Here is a 27,789-nt window from a genome sequence, read left to right on the forward strand (position 1 = left end):
TGATGCTTCCTAAGGGCAGTTGCCCTCGGATGTAGTCAATGAGAGTTGGGGCAGGGAAAGATAGTGGGTAGGGCATATAAAAAGAAACCCCCCCTGGATAGAAGTACAGATGGGTGAGTCCCAAAGATGCCCTTAGGCTCCACAACCTGCCCAACATTACCAGTGTAGTTTGGGGGGCGGTGATAGGAGGAGGATGGCTGGTAGACCCAAAGTGGATGAGGGCACTGGTATCTGGGCTGGTAAGATGAGGTCTGAGGGACCAAAATAAAATCATGTAGGCACATTGGCCAGAGCACTTGGGAACTTCCTCTACTCTTTTTTTCAGTAAGTGCCATGGGATCTTTTACATCTACCTTTGCTACCACCAGCTCAAGTAGACAGGACCTGGTTTAACATCTCATCTGAAGGTTGGATAACTTCAAAAACATTTTCTTTCCAGTTCTGTGTCATATCCTGTTTTGCTAATCCAAATAATAAACTCTCAGGCAGGAATACATTATATTCCACATAAGAGTCAGAGTACTGTATCTGCTGAGTTCTACCTAGGTCTAAACATTTCAAGTTACACCAGTTCTTGTGTCTTCTTGTAGCCTTACCCACCCACCCCAAGATTATAGCTGTATATTACACCAGTTTGTCTTGGAAAAAAAATCTTAGGGTTTGACATTTTTGGAGAGTGAGGCTACTACCTTATCGCAGCACAAATTGCTTTACTCCATCTGTACCAAATTCTTTCTTACAGTTGTTGAAATTTTGTTAAAATTCTCCATTCTATCTTCATTTACTTTTTCTGGGTTTTTATAACATCTCTGCTAATCTGTTACCTCATCAGTTTCAGCCTCGACTTTGCAAAGCTTGAAATAGAGCATTGTTACACAAATACCATCTTGTATCACAATACCACAACTCCATCATGGCCAATGAGAACTCCAGGTTTTCCAGTCTGCACAGTCAGCCCTTCTTCTTCATTATACCTTGCCTCTCTCCCGTTTCAGAACTTTCATTTGTTATTCAAAGTTGTGTCTGTAGTCCTACCCAAATTCTGTCCAAACTTCTGCTCAATGTACATAATGTTGAAATGTGCTCTCCCACTGCCATGCCTTGTGTGGTTGCCTGTAGAGCAGACACCTTATTAGTCATACAGAAGGGAGTTTTGGGTTCTCACTGAACACAAGCTGATATGGACTATAGCCACAGACATTTGCATAGTTTTTTGCCATCAGTCCCCAATCTAATACTGTTTCCCAATCACATCCACAAGTTTTTATTTGTAAGATTTATTTCTGTTAAAAGTGTCATACTGTGCCTTTCTAGGAGCCTCATGCTCCAAAGACTGCACATCATCATGGTTATAGTTTCAATACTAAAGTTCTTTGTGATATCTCTAAGTATATCATTAGTAAATTTTCCACCAGTGTTACTGAATGCTTGCTTATCCAGCAGCAATTAAACTTCTTTACAATTTCTGATAGTCTGTTCTCATAATGCTTCCAGCACTGAAACCTGTAATGACTGATGGATGATATGAAGGTATCAATTGTTAAGTTCAAGTTTGTGTAAATCCATAGCAACAACGTTTTCATTACCCTTAGGCATGCCAACAGTGGACCTTGGTTTAGGCCTGCTGTACTTCATGTAAACTTCTCAACTGTCATCCGTCTGTTTCAAGATGGACATGCATCAACAGTCACCGTTTCCTAAACTGCAAAGTAGTTTCCACAGTCCATCTGCAGAAGTGTGTCCAAACTAAAGATGCATCTTTTTAAATGTCTGCTTCTTCATCTTGTCCATGTTCTATGAAATGATGAACAATTCATTATCACAACTCCGCTGTAGATCTTTATCCAGAATGTTGACATATTAATGTACAGCGCTAGTGAATTCAAGACTCACTGTTTGTGTAAACATTGCTGCCTTACTTAGCAACAAAGCTATCTGAATGAATCTACTTCTGTTTCAGTATCACATGTGCTTTCAGTCTCTTGTCATCTCCAGACTAAAATCCCTGCTACTAGATATATCAGTGTTCAACATCATTTCCCCTCAGTCTGACTAAGTTTATTGACTTAACTAACCATTTTTTTCTCCAAAATGGTACATGTGCCTGGGATATCAATCACAGCTGTCCCAAAAGATTCTACTACAACATCTGTGCATCTGAAACCAGCTCTTTGGCACATAAACTTGTTATATTCTCAGATACTTTGCTTTTCTCCATTATTTTAACTTGTTCTCCTCTGCTTGGACAGCCCTTAGCTACATCCCACATTTGGATCTCCTGTCATACATATCTAGTGAACCAAGCTGTTTTGTCTGCCAACTTGCTACTTCATTTCTGCTCATGAAATATGCAGAGCCCTAACTTCTGCTAAGAGATTACAGCACTTGTATTTCATCCAAAAACATGCCCTAGAACTGAGTTCACTGAGGCAAAAATAAGTTCAGTACATGTTGGTAATGCTGTCTTTTACATTTAAGCATGCAGTATCTGATCAGCTTAAAAACAAGCACTACATCTGAGTGCATAATATTATGTACCCAACTATATCTTTGCTCAAAGCCAATTGTATAATGCTCTGTCAAGAACATAACATGAACTCTAGTTATAAAAGCCGATATACCTTCATCTGTGTTCAAATCATATGCTGAAATCTCCATTAGATGTTTTACTTTCCCAGTAAGTGACTGAATAAATAACAAGGATATGCTTTTGTTTTTCAGGTTCACTAACCCATCTCCAAATATTTATCTCATTTTTACAGCTTTTATAGGGTTTATTTTCATCAAACACAGGAGGGATTTTCTAGTTGGAAACCATTCTCTGTTACTAGTGAAAAGGTTGAACAAACAAATATGTAGGCTAATACTAGGTTAACTGCCCTTGTGAGTCATTTTAAGCTTAGTCAGTTACCCATGTGAGAATCAAATGCTGCACCTTGTGTTTGTAATGTAAATAATGTAGGCATTATGCCAATCTCCCTCCCAGATCTATGGAATATCCTGTATTAGAACCTAGGACCATGTGTATGTCAGTCCTACACTTACACCTGCTGCCACAAGAATGTTACAATATTTGCACTCCATGTGATTATAGTGATGACTGCAGGATACACAGTTATGCTCTTCTGACTAGACACACAAACACCCACACACACACACACACACACACACACACACACACACACACACACACACACACACACCAGTTAACTACAGTGAGATTAGAACCTCTACCTAGGGTACACTGACTAGAGAACTCAGTACTTAACGCAATCACCACAGCACGAGTTGAGGTTTTAGGACATGTATGATGTATTCTTTTGAATATCTAAGTTGCATAGACAACACCACAGAGACACATACACAGTTCACAGTTTAAGCTGGTGCAGAAGCACATACGCATTGTCACAGAGACAGACACTGCTGAGAAACTGTCTTAAAGCAAGTACATAGTTGATGATGCACACAGATGTCTCCCATCAAACAGATGCTGCTGTGAAATTCCCAATGAAAGACAGAACATCCTATTTTCTAACATGTTTTTTGCCAGGGAAAATATTGTAATACAAAATGGATTACTGATTTTATTAATTCATATGTTCACATCACATCAAATTCATAGGTTCATAGTATATACCCATGATCCTATGAATTTGATTACATTTTATACTCCAGTAATCAAAGCCTTGGATATGAGATTACAACAAACATCATATACCTGGACTTAGCCAAGGCTTTTGATACTATACCCTCAGGACTCCTGTACAGTTGCCTGAGATAAAATTGCTCACAGTTCAATAGCACGGAAAAAATTGAAATGTATAATGCTAAATGCTGTTTTTCATAGGAAATTATTGCCAGTGCATTTTTTACATATGCATCAGCACTGATTCATTTGTTTTGAGATTTCTTCTTTCTTCAACTTGGTGAGACCATGAAGTTGATGTATATATTTTTGGGGGTATGGGGGGGTTGCCCCCTTCAAAAATTAAAGTTGATTTTTTCACCCATCTATGTTTCAAACATTTTATTATAGGTTCATAGGTTGGTACTAGGCTATCGGCCCTAGGACCTATGCAAGCCTAGCCATAACAATTCCTTGGATATTTCTTCCCACAATATTTACTTCTCTGGACCCCTGCCTAGCAGGGAGACTGACATGATCCCTGGAGTGATTTTCCTATCTCCCATCCAATCATCAGTTTCCTTTTGAAGAGGGCCAATGAGATGCTCTGCTTGACATGTATGGGCAGCCCATTCCAGGGTATGGGGAGTCTCTGGGTCAGGAACCTATCCCTCCAGCATGTTTTGTTCATTGTGATGACAAGGTTTAGATCCCTGGAGCGTGTGTTTCTGAGAGATTGGGATTTCTTTAAGTGGAGCATGTCCAACAGCTCAGGATTTGACATGGCCTTGTATGTTAAGCAGAGATCGCCTCTGAGTAGAAGATATGCCACGAAGTATAGCTGGAGTTTTTTTAGACGGTCAGCATATGGCATCTGCTTTAGGCCTGTGATTCTTTTAGTGAGGTATTTCTGTGGCCTTTCCAGCTGTTGCAGATGTCTTGTGAGGTACATACTCTATAATGTGTCTAAAGAGGGATGAGTTCAGTGGGACAATGACCTCCTTTTTTCTGGATGAAAAGCCCTTAATGATGAGGTGTGCCACATAGAAGGATTTCCTGACTGTTGTGGCGATGTGGTTATCGAAAGTGAGACCACTGTCCACCTGTGTCCCTAAGTCTCTCATCACACTTTCGATGTTTAGTGGCCTGCCACCTATGTGGTAATTCATGGGTACATGTTTTTTTCCAAAGGCAATAACTGTACATTTCTTGGCATTAAGCTTGAGCCCATGGCTCTGGCACCAGGCATCTGTTTCTGTAAGGCCCTTTTGTAGAATATCCACATCATTTTGGGATTCAATAATGGCTCCCAGTTTGTAGTCATCTGCAAACTTTGTTGGCCAGAGTCCTTTAGTGTTGGCCTGTACTTCAAAGAAGTAGATGCCAAACAAGAGTGGTACCAGGACTGAACCCTGAGGTACTCCACTTGTCACTTGTCTGGAGATAGATTTGGAGTTGGCTACTTTTACAGTGTGGGTTCTGTCAGTAAGCCAGTTAGCAACCCATCGAGTGACGTAGGGATTTATTCCCAGCTTAGTAAGTTTATCTATGATTCCAGAGTGGGGGATGGTGTCGAAGGCCTTGGCGAGGTCCAGATAGGCTGTGTGGACCGCCTTACCCTCGTCCAAAGCTCTAGAGACTGATTCGAAGAAGTTAGTCAGATTCAGGAGACAGGATCGGCCCTTCACAAACCCAAACTGGGTGGAGTCCAGTGTTGGAAGGTTGGCAATGTCTTTGTTTATAAGTTCCATGCCCTTGCAGATCAGGCTTGTCAGACTGATGGGACGGTACTTCCTGGGATCCAAGGCAGATCCTCCCTTGTGGAATGGGATAACTGTAGCTGTGCGCCACTCAGTGGGCATGAAGCCTGAGGTGAGGCTATGATTAAACATGACACTTAGGTGAGGTGCCAGTTCATTTTGTAGTTCATGTAGTACACAGCCACAGATGTCATCTAGTCCCATGGATGCTGTATTCTTAGCTTTGGAGAGCGCGGTTTCTACCTGTGTGGCCATGATTATCGGAATTTGGCAATCTTTTGGTATTGAGATGTGCCCTTTATGCGGTGAGAGGGGGGTGAAGTTGACACTAAATTGATCTGCCAGGATATTGGCAATATCCTTGGAATCAGTATATTTAATGCCATTCTGTTGTAGCTCAGAGCAGATCTGAGCATTGCCATTTAGATTCTTGACATAACTATAGAATGCCTTGTGGTTGTCTTTGGAATCTTTGGCAATTTTATTTTATGAGGGATCTCAGCTTCCTACTGAGGCTGGTGAGGGAGTTTTTTGCATCCTGGGATTTTCCTCTTTTCTTCAACAGTTTTCTCCTTCTGTTGTATAGTTTGTTTATAGCAGGGGACCACCAGATTGGCTTCCTTTTTTTGGAGAAGAGCATCTTGGTTCTATTTGGGATGGCACAATTCATGCACGAGTGGATGTGCTCATACAGTGACTTAGTGTAGGATTCTGCAGTCAAACCTCCAGATCCCGTCTGCGTGAGTGTTGTGAAGTTTGTCACTTCTGACTTCAGTAGCATGAAGTTGGCTTTGGAGAAGTTTTTTTAAGGAGGTTTCCATACTGTTGGGTGGGGGTTGGATGTAGATGTCAAAGGTGATTTGCTTATTGTCAGACCTGACCAATGAGGGGGTGACCACTGGTGTGTAGCATCCATCTCCCATGTTGGTAATGACCAGGTGTAGGATATTGGAACCCCTGGTGGGGCAATGGATTAGTTGATCCAGGGCGTTGGAATTTATGAATTCCAAGAACCGTTGGGAAAAGGAGTTGGTACCTGAGTAGTTTTCCCAATTAATGGCAGGGTAGTTGAAATCACCCAGTATTGGGGTGTTTGGTTGCATCTTAATATTTTCCAGTATGTTTAGAAAGGTGTAGTGAGAATCTTGGGGCATGGTGGGGGATCTGTAGCAAGCTACAATTTGGATTGCAGTCTTACCTAGTGTTAGTTGCACCTGGAGAATTTCAGATGCATTGTGTTGGGCAACTAGCCTGGAGGTGTGAATATCCTTGGTGAATATGGACACTCCTCCACCTTTAGTGTTTCGGTCTTGGTTTTGTGGCCGAAAAGTGTGGTAAGAATTGTAGCCTGGTATTGCAGGGGTGCTCTCTGGAGCCTTGAACCAGGTCTCAGTTACTGCACAGATATCGATGTTCTCCATTTTTAGGAGTGCCTCGAGAGAGTGCATTTTGAGGTTTAGACTTATAGCATTGAGTAGCATTACCTTCAAATTTTGCATGCTTGTATCTGTTACGGTGGTGGTTTTATCTTTTGAACCTTGCCTAAAAAAGGCACTATAGGGATGGCAAGAGCTTTAGCCAGTAACCTGAATCCCAGGGGTGACAGGTGCAGACCATCTCTGGCAAAGCATTGTGGTTTGTCGATTCATGTCTTCCCAGGCAGAGAAATACTGGATTCCCTTTGAATGACACCAGAATCTTAGCCAATTGTTGAAGCCAGTCATTTTGTCCTTATACTGTGGTATCATTCTGGGCAAAGGCAGGATGCTACTCAGGGCTAGGGTCATACCTGCCTGGGTCACATGATCCAAGAGCTCTTCCATGTCTCTTTTCATGTAGTCCAGGGAGGTACGTCTCAAGTAATTCACTCCAGTATGGACAATGACAGAGTCGTATGTGTACTTGTTGTGGAGTGACTTGAGTGCATGCGTTATGTGGTGGATCTTGGCACCCGACAGGCATCTGACTGTAATTTTCTCCTTGTTCAGCCTGGTGAGTGGGACATCAGTGTGCCTGACTAAAGTGTTGGGTACATTGTCTTGCCTTAGGAGCTGTTGTTGGGTGGCACACTGGTGTTGTGAGCTATGTGTCACTTTGGTTGGGACTGGTGTTTGTTTGCGTTTTGGCTTCGGAGGTCCTTGTTGCTTGGGCAGGTTAATGTTAAGGGCCTCAGCATATGTAGGTTTAGTGTTGCTATGTGTGGGTTTTGAAGGGCTATGAGTTGCTTGAGTTGTAATGCGGGTGTTAACCTTCTCCTCTTGACTGTCTAGCACAATCTTGGCCGGAGAGAGCTTTGCTTCCAGTTTGGCTATGTAAGTGCATCTCTTGCAGGTTGTAGTGTTGGGTGGTAGGAGAAGAGGATTGTCTGTGTACATGAGGCAGTTGCTGCACTGCCCCAGTATGCCCAGATTCACCAGGTGGACAGGAGAAATCGCTGGAAGCTGACCCTTGGACATGCCTGTTTAGGTGCTTTCTTGTAAAGTTTAAGAGCTGTTTTCCCTTACCTTTGCAAGGTACTTTGCAATTATAGGCTGTTTAGTGCCTATAATTAATTTCTCCTTATTGACAAGGAAAGCTGAGTGCTTGAATCAGTTTCAGGCTTCCTAGTGCTTTCCAGCAGGTTCTAGAGCAAGTGCTAGTCACAGGGGTTCAGATTTTAGTGCCACTACTGAGAAACCAGCTAGTTCTAAGGGAAAATTTGAAAAGCAGACTTTCTGGCACCTGGAATAGTTTAACTGTAGCCTTGCAGTGCTGCATGATGTGTAAAATGTGCAAACACACGTGTTTTTAAGCCAAAAAGTTTAATAAAATTACAATTTCAGAGCTGGAAACCACTCCTCTAGCTTTAGATAGGCAGTACAATGCTCACCAGTCTCACTGGTAAGAAGTAGGACTTCCCTCTACCACAGCAAGGTCTGGATAGCTCTGAGCACAGAAAATAAAGTCCTGAGACAAGCAAAGCCTGGGATATGGACTGGCTAGAAAAGGTGGGAAATGAGCAAACAAGATAGTATTTTTTTGTTGAAACAGGCTAAACAATGTAATAATACAGTAAATAAACACAGAAAAGGCTAATACACTTGAGTGTGTAGTCCTAAACAGTAAATGCAATTAAAACTCTACAAAATTAGCAATTTAAAACTTTTTAAATGAAGCAAGGAAAGTGCACAACTGAAAAATGATTTAAGAGGCAGTAACACAGCAGAATAAATAGCTAGTCTACATATATATATATATATATATATATATATATATATATATATACAGAAAAGCAGCAAAAACACACAAACACTTCAGATGCAGTGCAACCTAGAGCACTGGAGTTGTAGCAATATTAAAGCAATTACAGTTATAATGCTCTAAAATATACTGTATATTTCCAAAATGTTTGAGAAGCACAGTCAGAACACAAGGAGATTCAGGTAAATTTTTTTGAAGGGAAAAAGGAGAAACAGAAGGCCATATCAAATGTTCTCTCTGTATTAGGTAGAATGAGCTAATGACACTAGACTGGGAGGAGTGTATCAGATCAGATTTACAGTAGGGGTGGGCAACTGCAAAGCCACCAAGTAAAACAGCAAGACACCAACAGAGAGGGAGGGAGGGTAGGGCCAATACTAAAGCATTAGCCTACAGACAGTAAGCACTACAGAAAGCCACAAAATGAAAGTTTTTAAACAGATAAAGGAGCAATGAGACTTTACAGAATGCTTTTTTAACTGCAAACAAATCAGTTACCTGTGCAGATTAGTTAATAGCAATAAAAATACACTCAAAAACTATGCAGCAGGCAATAAAAAGTGCTATATATAAATTGCAAGAAACAATAATCAGTGTAAATAAAAAAAATAGGATACTTGTATATCTCAGCTAAGAGTTGTAGTCAACAGCTCTCCTCCACCCTGCTCATTGTGTATAGACATAAACCCTCTCAAAGTTAGGGCTTAAATACCAGAAGATACAACCTTAGACAACATTTTTTTTTACAAAAACACAAAAGAACCAGCCCCCACTACCCAGCAGCCAATTAACACAATCTAGCCAAGGTAAAGAAAGGCAACAGCTAATTCAATATGGCCTGTTCATGTGCTTTGAACAATCACTGTATAAACAAACAAGCCCAGAGGCAGCAATTCTGAACTAGGACAATACTAAAGCATTAGCTTACAGACAGTAAGCACAACAGAAAGCCACAAAATGAAAATTTTTAAACAGATAAAGGAGCAATGAGACTCTACAGAATGCTTTTTTAACTGCAAACAAATCAGTTACGTGTGTAGATTAGTTAATAGCAATAAAAATACACTCAGAAACTATGCAGCAGGCAATAAAAAGTGCTATATATAGATTGCTCGAAACAATAATCAGTATAAATAATTGAAAAAACAGGATTCTTATATATCTCAGCTAAGAGTTGTAGTCAACACCTCCCCTCTGCACAGTGTGTATAGACAGAAACCCTCTCATAGTTAGGGCTTAAATACCAGAACATACAACCGTAGACAACTTTTTTTTCTTTGTTACAAAAACACAAAAGAACCAACCCCCACTAGCCAGCAGCCAATTAATACAATCTAGCCAAGGTAAAGAAAGGCTTCAGCTAGTTCAAGATGTCCTGTTCCATATCACTGTATAAACAAACAAGCCCTGAGCCAGCAAATCTGAACTAGGACAATACTAAAGCATTAGCCTGCAGACAGTAAGCACTACAGAAAGCCACAAAATGAAAGTTTTTAAAAAGATAAAGGAGCAATGAGACTCTACAGAATGCTTTTCTAACGTATAGATTAGTTAATAGCAATAAGAATACACTCTGCAGCAGGTAATAAAAAGTGCTATATATAAATTGCTAGAAACAATAATCAGTATAAATAATCGAAAAAACAGGATACTTTTATATCTCAGCAAAGAGTTGTCAACACCTTTTCTCCACTCTGCTCAGTGTGTATAGACAGAAGCCTTCTCAAAGTTAGGGCTCAAATACGAGAAGATACAACCTTAGACAATTTTTTTTTACAAAAACACAAAAGAACCACCTCCACTAGCCAGCTGCCAATTAACACAATCTAGCCAAGGTAAAGAAAGGCTTCAGCTAATTCTAGATGACCTGTTCATATGCTTTGAACAATCACTGTATAAACAAAGAAGCCCAGAGCCAGCAATCCTGAACTAGACAATACTAAAGCATTAGCCTACAGACAGTAAGCACTACAGAAAGCCACAAAATGAAAATTTTTAAAAAGATAAAGGAGCAATGAGACTCTACCAAATGCTTTTTTAACTACAAACAAATCAGATACCCATGCAGATTAGTTAATAGCAATACAAATACACTCAAAAACTATGCAGCAGGCAATAAAAAGTGCTATATATAAATTGCTCGAAACAATAATCATATAAATACATTGAAAAAAAAAGGATACTTATTTATCTCAGCTAAGAGTTGTAGTCAACACCTCCCCTCTGCTCAGTGTGTATAGACAGAAACCTGCTCAAAGTTTGGGCTAAAATAGCAGAAGGTACAACCTTTGACAACTTTTTTTTTTTTACAAAAACACAAAAGAACCAGCCCCCACTAGCCATCAGCCAATTAACACAATCTAGCCAAGGTAAAGAAAGGCTTCAGCTAATTAAGGATGGCCTGGTGATGTGCTATGAACAATCACTGTATAAACAAACAAGCCCAGAGCCAGCAATTCTGAACTAGGACAGTACTAAAGCATTAGCCCCAACAGACAGTAAGCACTACAGAAAGCCACAAATTGAAAGTTTTTAAACAGATAAAGGAGCAATGAGACTCTTCAGAATGCTCTTTTAACTGCAAACAAATCAGTTACCCGTGCAGATTAGTTAATAGTAATAAAAATACACTCAAAAAAACTATGCAGCAGGCAATAAAAAGTGCTATATATAAATTGCTAGAAACGATAATCAGTATAAATAATCGAAAAAAACAGGATACTTATATATCTCATCTAAGAGTTGTAGTCAACACCTCTCCTCCACACTGCTCAGTGTGTATAGACAGAAACCCTCTCAAAGTTAAGATATCACCTTAGACAACTTTTTTTTATACAAAAACACAAAAGAACCAGCAGCCAATTAACACAATCTAGACAAGGTAAAGAAAGGCATCAGCTAATTCAAGATGGCCTGTTCATGTGCTTTGAACAATTACTGTATAAGAAAACAAGCCCAGAGCCAGCAATTCTGAACTAGGACAGTACTAAAGCATTAGCCTACAGACAGTAAGCACTACAGAAAGCCACAAATTGAAAGTTTTTAAACAGATAAAGGAGCCATGAGACTCTACAGAATGCTCTTTTAACTGCAAACAAACCAGTTACCCATACAGATTAGCTAATAGCAATAAAAATACACTCAAAAACTATGCAGCAGGCAATAAAAAGTGCTATGTATAAATTGCTAGAAACAATAATCAGTATAAATAATCGAAAAAAACAGGATACATGTTAAGTTGTCTATCTCGCCTTCATTCTTGCTGGATGGGTTCGGAGCCGACCTCGGCTCCGACTCGGCCACTCTAAAAGCTCGAGAGTTGGTTCCACCGGCTCGAGGCTCCCCTTATATCCCACAATGCTAGGCGTGAGTTACCTCAGATCTCGTTTGCTGCTACAGCGATCGAGGTGTTGTTTTTCTACCGGCTCAGGTCAGTAGTTTAATCAGTCGATTTAAACTAGTTTAAATCCCCTTTTCTTTACTAAATAGTTCATATTTCCCTTAGTTTAGTGTATTTTATTCCCTTTTTCTTTATTCCCATTTCTTCCCCAAGAACTTAAAAGTTCTTCCCTTAGGCCTTCGGGCCTGGCTATCCCTAGTGGAGTGCTTGTGTTGTATTAGGGATATTTTTTATAATTAAGCTAACTAAATAGTTTAATTAGTATAATTTAGTTAACTTTCTTTTCAGTGTAATCAGTGTGTGTGTGTTTTTTTTTTTTGTGTGTGGTTACACTTAGGTCCTTGATAATGTCCAAGGATTCAAAGGTCTCAGGCTTCAAGAAGTGTGACTCGTGCTGTCAGAAAATGTCTCTGACAGATGGTCACACTTCTTGTGTTTACTGCCTGGGACCTTTGCACCTGCAGGACTCTTGTGCTGTATGCCATGGCTTCAGCCCCAGAGTCCTGCAGGAAAGAAAAAATAAACTTATTTTGAGAGGTTTACTAAAGCCTGAGGGTTCCCTTACTGTTTCTTCGGGCAAACCCTCTAAGGCTTCTAGGTCCTTGGCTCCAGTTACTGAGTCGAGGCCTAAGGCTTCGAAACCTCCTTGAGTCTTAGACTGCAGCTTCTGTGGTTTCCTCTGCTCTGGCTGGAGCCGAGGTGTTGGAAATTCCTGTGTCGGCTCCGACTAGACCTTCGGAGCCAACATCTAGGAAGAGGTCCAGGTCACCGTCCCTTGGCTCCGTTCATTCGGCTCCAGCATCTCCCTTGCTGTCTGAACGGAGCCATAGATCTCACTCCTCTAGGTCATCGAGGCTTTCGGACCATGACCTTCAGAGGGTAGTGAGTCGACTTCTTAAGTCCGAGGCACTGGCCCAAATGCTTCAGAGCCCGACTCATCAGTCGATGCTTGACCCTGTCCCTCATTATGTTCCTCCTCCGACTCCTTTGAGCTCGGAGCCAGGGCATTTCGGAACAGAGACTGTGGTAGCGTCGGAGCCAATACAAATGTCTTCGGCTCCGTCGTCGGCTCCGATTTCTTCCTTAGAAGAATCTCGGCGCCGGACTTCCCTCGTCGGCTCGAGGGTGAGTGGCATCGGACCCTTGTCCGACCCGCCTCCCTCTCGGTGCTTCGGCGCTGGTAAGTTCGGCTCGACATCGCCTCGAGCCATCACTGTCGGTGCCGAGGGAGGTTTTCAGCTTCTCGGAGTGGGGACCTCTGGCTCTGCCTGACAGGGGTGCGTTCGAGGTCATGCGGAGTGTGTTGGAACCTGGTTCAACTCCACAGTCGGCTCCGTCCGCCCCTCCCTCTTTGGTGCCTCAGGTCAAGTCTACTCACTCCCTCATCCCAGACCACAGAGAGCCAGCTCCTCAGGAATCCCCAGTGGGGATCTCATCCTCTTCCGTGGCCTCTCCTGAATTGGCAGAAGAGCCCCCTCGGAAGAGAAAGTGTAAGAGGAAACACATAGACTCACCTGAGTCCATCACCTCTGACACAGATTTAGAGGATTCCGAGGGTTCCCCCTGTTCCCCTTCTGAAGATGTCTCCTTTGCAGACATTCTAGAAATCCTCAAACAGAGGGGAAATTGGCCAGCCCTCAACCCTTCGGAGGATGAATCTGTGTATCTTGAGGCGTTTGTCTCTCGCCCTTCCACCTCCTGGGTGTCTCCCCCCTTTGACCCCCTCATGCAGGTGGTAGCAAAAAAGGCATGGACGGCTCCTGATTCAGTGGACCCCACTCCCAGGAGACCCTCAAAATTTATCACGGCACCAACAGATAAACAATTTCTGACAAAGGGAGTTTCTGTGGATGCTATGGTGGTTGCTGCTGCCACTAAGAAGGAACTAGCTGATCCTTCAGTGCCTGTACATCCACCTAACAAGGAATCTAGGTCTATGGACAGGTACGGGAAGCGGATGTTCTCGTCAGCGACCTTTGCAATGCGTTCGCTGAACTACCTATGCCATTTTACTCGTCTTCAAAGAGACTTGATCAAAGAAGCGAGTGATATGTTGAAGGATCCTACAGCTGCGGGTTTTCAAGACAAGATGAACACTCAGCTGGCTACCCTGAACTCCATAGCTAACACCTCCATGCGCCTCCTTTCGTATGCGGCTGATGGAGCGAGCAGGGCCGCAGGGACAGGAGTGGCCTTACGCAGGCATGCCTGGATGCGGCTATGCAACTTTGCGGACCCCTTTAAAACGTCGTTCACTAATTCCTTTGATGGACCATCTCTTTTTGGTCCTCAAGTGAAAGAAACCTTGACTAGGTGCGAGACTGATGGCAAGACTCTTTCTGCCGTCGGAGTCCGTTTTTCTACTCCTTCTAGGCCTTACTCCAAAGGTCAGAAAAGTGGGAAAATGTGGTTCCGCAAACAATCTCAAGGGACTTCGCCTGACGCACAGAGTCGGTTCCCCGCCAGAGGCAGAGGGGGGAACAACAATGGTAGACGCCGCCCTAGAGGCAGGGGGGTCCAGAACCAGGGCAATCGAGAAACTTTCTCCGATAAGCCTTTTCAGCATCCCTGAGGTGTTGCCCGACTGTCCACCTTCGGAGGCAGTCGGGGGAAGATTGTCACTGTACCCAGAAGCCTGGCTATCCCTAACTCGAGACAAGTGGGTACAGTCCATCATTTCGGCTATTCCATTCCCTTCGTTTGCATTCCAAACCGATCAAAAATCCTTCCAGATGTTCCACCGCTCAAAGGGATCTTGCAACTTTGGAAATTTCAAAGCTGCTTGCAAAAGAGCAATTTAGCCAGTTCCAGCAGACCAGCAAGGATCCGAATCTACTCCAGGTTCTTTTAGTTCCAAAAAACAGGGGACTGGAGACCAATTTTGGATCTCAGTATCTTGAACAAGTCGGTCAAGAAAACACGATTTCGATGGTCACGCTACAGTCCATCCTTCCCTATTGGGAAGAAAAAACTGGATGTGCTCTATAGACCTTCAGGATGCGTACTATCATATAAAAATGAACAGACGCTCCAGAAGATATCTCCGCTTCAGGCTGGGAACCAGTCATTTTCAATTCAGGGCCCTGCCCTTTGGACTCACCACTGCCCCAAGGGTGTTTACCAAATGCATGGCAGTGGTAGCTTCTCACCTGAGACGTCAAGGATTCCAGGTGTTTCCATATTTGGACGACTGGCTCCTCACAGCTCCCACCAAGCATCTTCTTCTAAGGGCCAGGGACTACACCTTTCGCATTTGTCAAAACTTAGGCATTTCAATAAATTGCGAAAAGTCTGTTTTGTCGCCTTGTCGTGTTATTACCTTCATAGGCGCAATTCTAGACACAGTCAACATGTCTGTGAGGCTAACAGATCAGAGAATAACAGACATACAAAAACTGGTCTCGCTCCTCTTCAGCAGCAACAGAGTCAAAGCCAGGTTAGTTCTGAAAGTATTGGGGATTATGGCAGCTGCCATACCTTTGCTTCCATTAGCCAGATTCCACATGAGAATCCTTCAATGGATGCTCTTCACACAATGGTCATACCAGCAACTTCCGATGTCCCACACCATTATGATCATGCAAACATGCAGGAATCATCTTCTGTGGTGGATGTCTTCCCCTCAGCTCTTCTTGGGAAGACCCTTTGTTCCTTCCCCTCCGGTTGCTACTCTGACAACGGACGCCTCCCTGATCAGGTGGGGGGGGCATTATCAGGGCAGAACTGTCCAGGGCACATGGCAACCAGACGAATGCCACTTGCACATAAATGTTCTAGAGATGAGAGCAGTGCTTTTAGCGTTGCAAGCCCTTCAAGACTCTCTTCCCTTGGGAACGATAGCAATCCAGACGGACAATATGTCTGTAGTGTGGTATATCAACAAACAAGGCGGAACCAGGTCCTACCCCCTGTGTCGAGAAGCACTCAGACTGTGGCAATGGGCGATTTCTTCTCAGCGGTTTCTGATAGCAACGCACATCCCGGAAGTCCAATCAAATCGCGGACAAGTTGAGCAGAGCTATCCTCATGCCTCACGAGTGGTCTCTGAAAGACTCTGTTGTGAGAGAAATTTTTCTCAATTGGGGTCAGCCTTGCTGCAACCTTTTTGCTACTCCCCAAAACAGCAAGTGCAGAGATTATTTCACCCTATTCCCTTTACCAGGCCAGCCCAGCAGAGACGCTCTAGTCCAAGTTTGGCCCCGGGGACTTCTGTATGCATTTCCTCCCTTCCCACTAATCTCTCAAGTGATACAGAAAGCTATCGCTCAGAAGGCCTCGTTGATCCTCATTGCTCCTTACTGGCCGCGACAGGTTTGGTTCCCCTTTCTACATCATTTTCTGTTGGAGTGACCTTGGCATCTGGACCTACTTCCAGATCTTTTGATCCATCAGTCGGGTCAGTTTCATCGCTCCCTTCCCTCTCTCAACCTCACTGCTTGGTTCCTCCAATTCCAACCTTAGCCAGGCTTCCTCAAATATCTCACTCTGTTCGAGATATTTTGATAGCTTCTCATAAATCTTCCACTCGAAAGATTTATTTGAGTAAGTGGAAACGTTTCGCCTATTGGGCTCAAGGCAGGGACGTAGATCCTTTCACTGCTTCCATCCAAATGGTCCTTGATTTTCTAGCTGAACTCTTCCATGCAGGTTCATCTCCTTCAACTCTTAAAGTTCAATTGGCAGCTATTTCTAACTTTCATGTGGGCATTTCAGAGTCTGCCATAATGTCCCACAAGCTTTGCAAAGCCTTTTGAAGGGAGTTTTTCTACTCAGACCTCCTATAAGAAATCCTCCTCCTCCTTGGGACCTAAATTTAATTCTTAGTTCTTTGATTCTTCCCCCTTTCGAACCTGCAGCCTCCTGTTCTTTAAAATTGCTATCATGGAAGACTCTCTTTCTGGTAGCTATTACTTCAGCTAGAAGAGTTTCAGAACTTCATGCACTCAGCTGTCGACCTCCTTATCTGCTTTTCCATAAGGACAGGGTATCTTTACGAACCAACCCGTTATTTTTACCTAAGATAGCCTCGGCGTCTAACCTAAATCAAAGCATTGACCTCCCTGTGTTTTTTCCAGAATATTCTAACAGGTCTGAACAAAAATTGCATTGGCTAGATGTTCATCGTCAGTTAAGGTACTATTTGGATAGAACCAAACAATTCAGAAAATCTGACCAGCTGTTTGTCTCGTATGCAGAAGGCAGAAAGGGACTTTCAGTTTCAAAGGTATCATTATCTAGATGGCTAACATCTCTGATTTCCCTTGTTTATGAAATTAGACACCAAAAGCTGCCTAGCAAACCTAAAGCTCATTCCACCAGAGCTTTGGCTACTTCTATAGCCTTCCAAGACAGACTGCCTATTGACACCATTTGTGCAGCTACTTGGGCTACTCCTCACACTTTCATTTCTCATTATAAGTTGGATTTAGCTTCTAGGCATAGAGCTAACTTTGGTTCCACTGTTCTCAGGAGTCTGTTCCGTTAGGCCACCGGGACAAGGTGCTAGGGACGCGGTCCCATCCAGCAAGAATGAAGGCGAGATAGACAACTTAACATATAGAAGTTATATTCTTACCATAACGTTCCATGTTAGTTGTCTTCTTCTCGCCTTCTTGCACCCTCCTTCCCCTGGCCTGGACAGACCTAGAGGAGTTTTGATTGTGACCTCTCTTTCTACCACCTCTTTACTTTAGGTATATGCTCTGCGGTGCATATTTTCCTGGATCAGGATGTAGGTCACCCTTCTCTTCTCCCTTGTTTATAGAGGTGGACTTTGTTTCTAGTTATTATGCTACTATTATAATCTGGGCCTAGCTTACAAACGAGATCTGAGGTAACTCACGCCTAGCATTGTGGGATATAAGGGGAGCCTCGAGCCGGTGGAACCAACTCTCGAGCTTTTAGAGTGGCCGAGTCGGAGCCGAGGTCGGCTCCGAACCCATCCATCAAGAAGAAGGCGAGAAGAAGACAACTAACATGGAACGTTATGGTAAGAACATAACTTCTATTTATATATCTCAGCTAAGAGTCGTAGTCAACACCTCTCCTCCACTCTACTCAGTGTGTATAGACAGAAACTCTTTCAAAGTTAGGGCTTTAATATCAGAAGATACAACCTTAAACAACTTTTTTTTTTTTTTTTACAAAAACACAAAAGAACCAGCCCCCACTAGCCAGCAGCCAAGTAACACAATCTAGCCAAGGTAAATAAAGGCTTCAGCTAATTCTAGATGGCCTGTTCATGTGCTTTGAAAAATCACTGTATAAACACACAAGCCCAGAGCCAGCAATTCTGAACTAGGACAATACTAAAGCATTAGCCTACATACAGTAAGCACTACAGAAAGCCACAAAATGAAAGTTATTAAACAGATAAAGGAGCAATGAGACTCTACAGAATGCTTTTTTAACTGCAAACAAATCAGTTACCCGTGCATATTAGTTAATAGCAATAAAAATACACTCAAAAACTATGCAGCAGGCAATAAAAATGCTATATATAAAGTGCTAGAAACAATAATCAGTATAAATAATCGAAAAAAAACAGGATACTTATATATCTCAGCTAAGAGTTGTAGTCAACACCTATCCTCCACTGTACTCGGTGTGTATAGACAGAAACCCTCTCAAAGTTAGGGCTTAAATACCAGAAGATGCAACCTTAGACAACTTTTTTTTGTTACAAAAACACAAAAGAACCAGCCCCCACTAGCCAGCAGCCAGTTAACACAATCTACCCAATGTAAAGAAAGGCTTCAGCTATTTCAAGATGGCCTGTTCATGTGCTTTGAACAATCACTGTATAAAGAAACAAGTGCAGAGCCAGAAATTCTGAACTAGGACAATACTAAAGCATTAGCCTACAGAAAGCCAAAAAATTAAAGTTTTTAAACAGATAAAGGAGCAATGAGACTCTTCAGAATGCTTTTTTAACTGCAAACAAATCAGTTACCCATGCAGATTAGTTAATAGCAATAAAAACACACTCAAAAACTATGCAGCAGGCAATAAAAAGTGCTATATATAAATTGCTAGAAACAATAATCAGTATAAATAGTCGAACAAACATTATATTTAGATATCTCACCTCTGCTCAGTGTGTATAGACAGAAACCCTCTTAAAGTTAGGGCTTAAATACCTTTTTTTTTTTTTTTTTTTTTTACAAAAACACAAAACAACCAGCCCCCACTAGCCAGCAGCCATTTAACACAATCTACCCAAGGAAAAGAAAGGCTACAGCTAATTCAAGGTGGCCTGTTCATGTGCTTTCAACAATCACTGTATAAACAAACAAATCCAGAGCCAGCAATTCTGTACTAGGACAATACTAAAGCATTAACCTGCAGACAGTAAGCATTACCGAAAGCCACAAAATGAATGTTTTTCAACAATTAAAGCAGCAATGAGACTCTACAGAATGCTTTTTTAACTGCAAACAAATCAGTTACCCGTGCAGATTAGTTAATAGCAATAAAAATACACTCAAAAACTATGCAGCAGGTAATAAAAAGTGCTATATATAAATTGCTAGAAACAATAATCAGTATAAATAATCAATAAAAACAGGATACTTGTATATCTCAGCTAAGAGTTGTAGTCAACACCTCTCCTCAGTATGTATAGATAGAAACTCTCTCAATGTTAGGGCTTAAATACCAGAAGATGCAACCTTAGACAACTTTTTTTTTGTTACAAAAACACAAAAGAACCAGCCCCCACTAGCCAGCAGCCAATTAGCACAACCTAGCCAATGTAAAGAAAGGCTTCAGCTATTTCAAGATGGCCTGTTCATGTGCTTTGAACAATCACTGTATAAACAAACAAGCCCAGAGCCAGCAATTCTGAACTAGGACAATACTAAAGCATTAGCCTACAGACAGTAAGCACTACAGAAAGCCACAAAATGAAAGTTTTTAAACAGATAAAGGAGCAATGAGACTCTACAGAATGCTTTTTTAACTGCAAACAAATCAGTTACCGATGGAGATTAGTTAATAGCATTAAAAATACACTCAAAAACTATGCAGCATTCAATAAAATTGCTATACATAAATTGCTAGAAACAATAATCAGTATAAATAATTGAAAAAAACAGGATACTTAGATATCTCAGCTAAGAGTTGTAGTCAACACCTATCCTCCACTCGGCTCAGTGTGTATAGACAGAAACCCTCTCAAAGTTAGGGCTTAAATACCAGAAGATACAACCTTAGAGAACTTTTTTTTTTTTTTTTACAAAAACACAAAACAACCAGCCCCCACTAGCCAGCAGCCATTTAACACAATCTACCCAACGAAAAGAAAGGCTACAGCTAATTCAAGATGGCCTGTTCATGTGCTTTCAACAATCACTGTATAAACAAACAAGCCCGGAGCCAGCAATTCTGAACTAGGACAATACTAAAGCATTAACCTGCAGACAGTAAGCATTACCAAAAGCCACAAAATCGTTTTTCAACAATTAAAGCAGCAATGACACTCTACAGAAAGCTTTTTTAACAGCAAACAAATCAGTTGCATGTGCAGATTAGTTAATAGCAATAAAAATACACTCAAAATCTATGCAGCAGGCAATAGAAAGTGCTATATATAAATTGCTAGAAACAATAATCAGTATAAATAATCGATAAAAACAGGATACTTATATATCTCAGACAAGAGTTGTAGTCAACACCTCTCATCCACTCTGCTCAGTGTGTATAGACAGAAACCCTGTCAACATTAGGGCTTAAATACCAGAAGATGCAACCTTAGACAACTTTTTTTTTTGTTTACAAAAACATAAAGGAACCAGCCCCCACTAGCCAGCAGGCAAGTAACACAGTCTAGCCAAGGTAAAGAAAGGCTTCAGCTAATTCAAGATGGCCTGTTCATGTGCTTTGAACAGTCACTGTATAAGCAAACAAGCCCAGAACCAGCAATTCTGAACTAGGACAATACTTAAGTATAAGCCTACAGAAAGCCACAAAATGAAAGTTTTTAAACAGATAAACGAGCTTTGAGAATCTACAGAATGCTTTTTTAACTGCAAACAAATCAGTTACCTGTGCAGATTACTTAATAGCAATAAAAATACACTCAAAAACTCTGCAGCAGGGAATACAAAGTGCTATATATAAATTGCTAGAAACAATAATCAGTATAAATAATCGAAAAAAACAGGATACTTAGATATCTCAGTTAAGAGTTGTAGTCAACACCTCTCCTCCACTCTGCTCAGTGTGTATAGACAGAAACCCTCGCATATTTAGGCCTTAAATACCAGAAGATACTACCTAAGACAACTTTTTCTTTTGTTACAAAAACACAAAGGACCCAGCCCCCACTAGCCAGCAGCCAATTAGCACAGTCTAGCCAAGGTAAAGAAAGGCTTCAGCTAATTCAAAATGGCCTGTTCATGTGCTTTGAACAATCACTGTATAAACAAACAAGCCCAGAACCAGCAATTCTGAACTATGACAATACTTAAGTATAACCCTATAGACAGTAAGCACTACAAAAAGCCACAAAATGACAGTTTTTAAACAGATAAAGGAGCAATGAGACTCTACAGAATGCTTTTTTAACTGCAAACAAATCAGTTAACCGTGCCGATTAGTTAATAGCAATACAAATACACTCAAAAACTATGCAGCAGGCAATAGAAAGTGCTATATATAAATTGCTAGAAGCAATAATCAGTATAAATAATCGAAAAAAACAGGATACTTATATATCTCAGCTAAGACTTGGAGTCAACACCTCTGCTCCACTCTGCTCAGTGTGTATAGACAGAAACCCTCTTAAAGTTAGGGCTTAAATACCTTAGAGAACTTTTTTTTTTTTTTTTTTTTTACAAAAACACAATACAACCAGCCCCCACTAGCCAGCAGCCATTTAACACAATCTACCCAAGGAAAAGAAAGGCTACAGCTAATTCAAGATGGCCTGTTCATGTGCTTTCAACAATCACTGTATAAACAAACAAGCCCAGAGCCAGCAATTCTGAACTAGGACAATACTAAAGCATTAACCTGCAGACAGTAAGCATTACCGAAAGCCACAAAATGAATGTTTTTCAACAATTAAAGCAGCAATGAGACTCTACAGAAAGCTTTTTTAACTGCAAACAAATCAGTTACCCGTGCAGATTAGTTAATAGCAATAAAAATACACTCAAAAACTATGCAGCAGGCAATAAAAAGTGCTATATATAAATTGCTAGAAACAATAATCAGTATAAATAATCGATAAAAACAGAATACTTGTATATCTCAGATAAGAATTGTAGTCAACACCTCCCAATCTGCTCAGTGTGTATAGACAGAAACCGTCTCATAGTTATGACTTAAATACCAGAAGATACAACCTAAGACAACTTTTTTTTTGTTACAAAAACACAAAGGACCCAGCCCCCACTAGCCAGCAGCCAATTAACACAGTCTAGCCAAGGTAAAGTAAGGCTTCAGCTAATTCAAGATGGCCTGTTCATGTGCTTTGAACAATCACTGTATAAACAAACAAGCCCAGAACCAGCAATTCTGAATTAGGACAATAGAAAAGCATTAGCCTGCAGACAGTAAGCACTACAGAAAGCCATAAAATGAAAGTTTTTAAACAGATAAAGGAGCAGTGAGACTCTACAGAATGCTTTTTTAACTGCAAACAAATCAGTTACCCATGCAGATTACTTAATAGCAATAAAAATACACTCAAAAACTATGCAGCAGGTAATAAAAACTGCTATATAGAAATTGCTAGAAACAATCAGTATAAATAATCGAAAAAAACAGGATATTTATATATCTCAGCTAAGAGTTGTAGTCAACACCTCTCCTCCACCCTGCTCAGTGTGTATAGATAGAAATCCTCTCAATGTTATGGCTTAAATACCAGAAGATGCAACCTTAGACAACTTTTTTTATGTTACAAAAACACAAAAGACCCGGCCCCCAGTAGCCAGCAGCCAATTAACACAGTCTAGCCAAGGTAAAGAAAGGCTTCAACTAATTCAAGATGGCCTGTTCATTTGCTTTGAACAATCACTGTATAAACAAACAAGCCCAGAACCATCAATTCTGAACTAGGACAATACTAAAGCATTAACATGCAGACAGTAAGCACTACAGAAAGCCACAAAATGAAAGTTTTTAAACAGATAAAGGAGCAATGAGACTCTACAGAATGCTTTTTTAACTGCAAACAAATCAGTTACCAGTGAAGATTAGTTAATAGCAATAAAAATACACTCAAAAACTATGCAGCAGGTAATAAAAAGTGCTATATATAAATTGCTAGAAACAATAAGCAGTATAAATAATCGATAAAAACAGGATACTTATATATCTAAGCTAAGAGTTGTAGTCAACACCTCTCCTCCACTCTGCTCAGTATGCATAGATAGAAACCCTCTCAATGTTAGGGCTTAAATACCAGAAGATGCAACCTTAGACAACTTTTTTTTTGTTACAAAAACACAAAAGACCCAGCCCCCACTAGCCAGCAGCCAAATAACACAACCTAGCCAATGTAAAGAAAGGCTTCAGCAATTTCAAGATGGCCTGTTCATGTGCTTTCAGCAATCACTGTATAAACAAACAAGCCCAGAGCCAGCAATTCTGAACTAGGACAATACTAAAGCATTTGCCTACAGACAGTAAGCACTAGAGAAAGCCACAAAATGAAAGTTTTTAAACAGATAAAGGAGCAGTGAGACTCTACAGAATGCCTTTTAACTGCAAACAAATCAGTTACCCATGGAGATTAGTTAATAGCAATAAAAATACACTCAGAAACTATGCAGCAGGCAATAAAAATTGCTATACATAAATTTATAGAAACAATAATCAGTATAAATAATTGAAAAAAACAGGATACTTAGATATCTCAGCTAAGAGTTGTAGTCAACACCTCTCCTCCACTCTGCTCAGTGTGTATAGATAGAAACCCTCTCAATGTTAGGGCTTAAATACCAGAAGATGCAACCTTAGACAACCTTTTTTTTGTTACAAAAACACAAAAGACCCGGCCCCCACTAGCCAGCAGCCAAATTACACAACCTAGCCAATGTAAAGAAAGGCTTCAGCTATTTCAAGATGGCCTGTTCATGTGCTTTGAACAATCACTGTATAAACAAACTAGCCCAGAACCATCAATTCTGAACTCTGACAATACTTAAATATAAGCCTACAGACAGTAAGCACTACAGAAAGCCACAAAATGAAAGTTTTTCAACAGATAAAGGAGCAATGAGAATCTACAGAATGCTTTTTTAACTGCAAACAAATCAGTTACCCGTGCAGATTACTTAATAGCAATAAAAATACACTCAAAAACTATGCAGCAGGGAATGCAAAGTGCTATATATAAATTGCTAGAAAGAATAATCAGTATAAATAATAAAAAAAAAACAGGATACTTAGATATCTCAGATAAGAGTTGTAGTCAACACCTCTCATCCACTCTGCTCAGTGTGTATAGACAGAAACCCTCTCATAGTTAGGCCTTAAATACCAGAAGATACAACCTAAGACAACTTTTTTTTTTGTTACAAAAACACAAAGGACCCAGCCCCCACTAGCCAGCAGCCAATTAACACATTCTAGCCAAGGTAAAGAAAGGCTTCAGCTAATTCAAGATGGTCTGTTCATGTGCTTGGAACAATCACTGTATAAACAAACAAGCCCAGAACCAGCAATTCTGAACTAGGACAATAGTAAAGCATTAGCCTACAGGCAGTAAGCACTACAGAAAGCCACAAAATGAAAGTTTTTAAACAGATAACGGAGCAGTGAGACTCCACAGAATGCTTTTTTAACTGCAAACAAATCAGTTACCCATGCAGATTAGTTAATAGAAATAGAAATACACTCAAAAACTATGGAGCAGGCAATAAAAAGTGCTATATATAAATTGCTAGAAACAATAATCAGTATAAATATTCGAAAAAAACAGGATACTTATATATCTCAGCTAAGAGTCGTAGTCAACACCTCTCCTCCACTCTGCTCAGTGTGTATAGACAGAAACCCTCTCAACGTTAGGGCTTAAATACCAGAAGATGCAACCTTAGACAACTTTTTTTTGCTGCAAAAACACAAAAGAACCAGCCCCCACTAGCCAGCAGCCAATTAACACAATCTAGCCAAGGCAAAGAAAGGCTTCAGCTAATTCAAGATGGCTTGTTCATGTGCTTTGAGCAATCACTGTATAAAGAAAGAAGCCTAGAGCCAGCAATTCTGAACTAGGACAATACTAAAGCATTAGCCTACAGACAGTAAGCACATTAGAAAGCCACAAAATTAAAGTTTTTAAACAGATAAAGGAGCAATGAGACTCTACAGAATGCTTTTTAACTGCAAACAAATCAGTTACCCATGGATATTAGTTAATAGCAATAAAAATACACTCAAAAAGCTACGCAGCAGGCAATAAAAAGTGCTATACATAAATTGCTAGAAAAAATAATCAGTATAAATAATTGAAAAAAACAGGATACTTAGATATCTCAGCTAAGAGTTGTAGTCAACACCTCTCCTCCACTCTGCTCAGTGTGTATAGACAGAACACCTCTGAAACTTAGGGCTTAAATACCTTAGACAACTTTTTTTTTTTACAAAAACACAAAACAACCAGCCCCCACTTGCCAGCAGCCATTTAACACAATCTACCCAAGGAAAAGAAAGGCTACAGCTAATTTAAGATGGCCTTTCATGTTGCTTTCAACAATCACTCTATAAACAAACAAACCCAGAGCCAGCAATTCTGAACTAAGACAATACTAAAGCATTAACCTGCAGACAGTAAGCATTACCGAAAGCCACAAAATGAACGTTTTTCAACAATTAAAGCAGCAATGAGACTCTACAGAATGCTTTTTTAACTGCAAACAAATCAGTTACCCATGCAGATTAGTTAATAGCAATAAAAATACACTCAAAAACTATGCAGCAGGCAATAAAAAGTGCTATATATAAATTGCTAGAAACAATAATCAGTATAAATAATCGATAAAAACAGGATACTTATATATCTCAGATAAGAGTTGTAGTCAACACCTCTCATCCACTCTGCTCAGTGTGTATAGACAGAAACCCTGTCAACATTAGGGCTTAAATACCAGAAGATGCAACCTTAGACAACTTTTTTTTTTGTTACAAAAACACAAAAGAACCAGCCCCCACTAGCCAGCAGCCAATTAACACAGTCTAGCCAAGGTAAAGAAAGGCTTCAGCTAATTCAAGATGGCCTGTTCATGTGCTTTGAACAATCACTGTATAAACAAACAAGCCCAGAGCCAGCAATTCTGAACTAGGACAATACTAAAGCATAAGCCTACAGACAGTAAGCACTACAGAAAGCCACAAAATGAAAGTTTTTAAACAGATAAAGGAGCAATGAGACTCTACAGAATGCTTTTTTAACTGCAAACAAATCAGTTACCCATGGAGATTAGTTAATAGCAATAAAAATACACTCAAAAACTATGCAGCAGGCAATAAAAATTGCTATATATAAATTGCTAGAAACAATAATCAGTATAAATAATTGAAAAAAACAGGATACTTAGATATCTCAGCTAAGAGTTGTAGTCAACACCTCTCCTCCACTCTGCTCAGTGTGTATAGACAGAAACCCTCTCATAGTTAGGCCTTAAATACCAGAAGATACAACCTAAGACAACTTTTTTTTTTTGTTACAAAAACACAAAGGAACCAGCCCCCACTAGCCAGCAGCCAATTAACACAGTCTAGCCAAGGTAAAGAAAGGCTTCAGCTAATTCAAGATGGCCTGTTCATGTGCTTTGAACAATCACTGTATAAACAAACAAGCCCAGAACCAGCAATTCTGAACTAGGACAATACTTAAGTATAAGCCTACAGACAGTAAGCACTACAGAAAGCCACAAAATGAAAGTTTTTAAACAGATAAAGGAGCAATGAGACTCTACAGAATGCTTTTTAACTGCAAACAAATCAGTTACCCGTGCAGATTAGTTAATAGCAATAAAAATACACTCAAAAACTATGCAGCAGGCAATAAAAAGTGCTATATATAAATTGCTAGAAACAATAATCAGTATAAATAGTTGAAAAAACAGGATACTTATATATCTCAGCTAAGAGTTGTAGTCAACACCTCTCCTCCACTCTGCTCAGTGTGTATAGACAGAAACCCTCTTAAAGTTAGGGCTTAAATACCTTAGACAACTTTTTTTTTTTTTTTTTACAAAAACACAAAACAACCAGCCCCCACTAGCCAGCAGCCATTTAACACAATCTACCCAAGGAAAAGAAAGGCTACAGCTAATTCAAGATGGTCTGTTCATGTGCTTTCAACAATCACTGTATAAACAAACAAACCCAGAGCCAGCAATTCTGAACTAGGACAATACTAAAGCATTAACCTGCAGACAGTAAGCATTACCGAAAGCCACAAAATGAATGTTTTTCAACAATTAAAGCAGCAATGAGACTCTACAGAAAGCTTTTTTAACTGCAAAAAAATCAGTTACCCGTGCAGATTAGTTAATAGAAATAAAAATACACTCACAAACTATGCAGCAGGTAATAAAAAGTGCTTTAAATAAATTGCTAGAAACAATAATCAGTATAAATAATCGAAAAAAACAGGATACTTATATATCTCAGCTAAGAGTTGTAGTCAACACCTCTCCTCCACTCTGCTCAGTGTGTATAGACAGAAACCCTCTCAAAGTTAGGGCTTACCAGAAGATACAACCTAAGAAAACTTTTTTTTTACAAAAACACAAAATACACAGCCC

The sequence above is a fragment of the Protopterus annectens genome, chromosome 1.part1 (assembly GCF_019279795.1).
Source record: "Protopterus annectens isolate FY-2018-M chromosome 1.part1, PAN1.0, whole genome shotgun sequence".
In the NCBI taxonomy this organism is placed as follows: Eukaryota; Metazoa; Chordata; order Ceratodontiformes; family Protopteridae; genus Protopterus; species Protopterus annectens.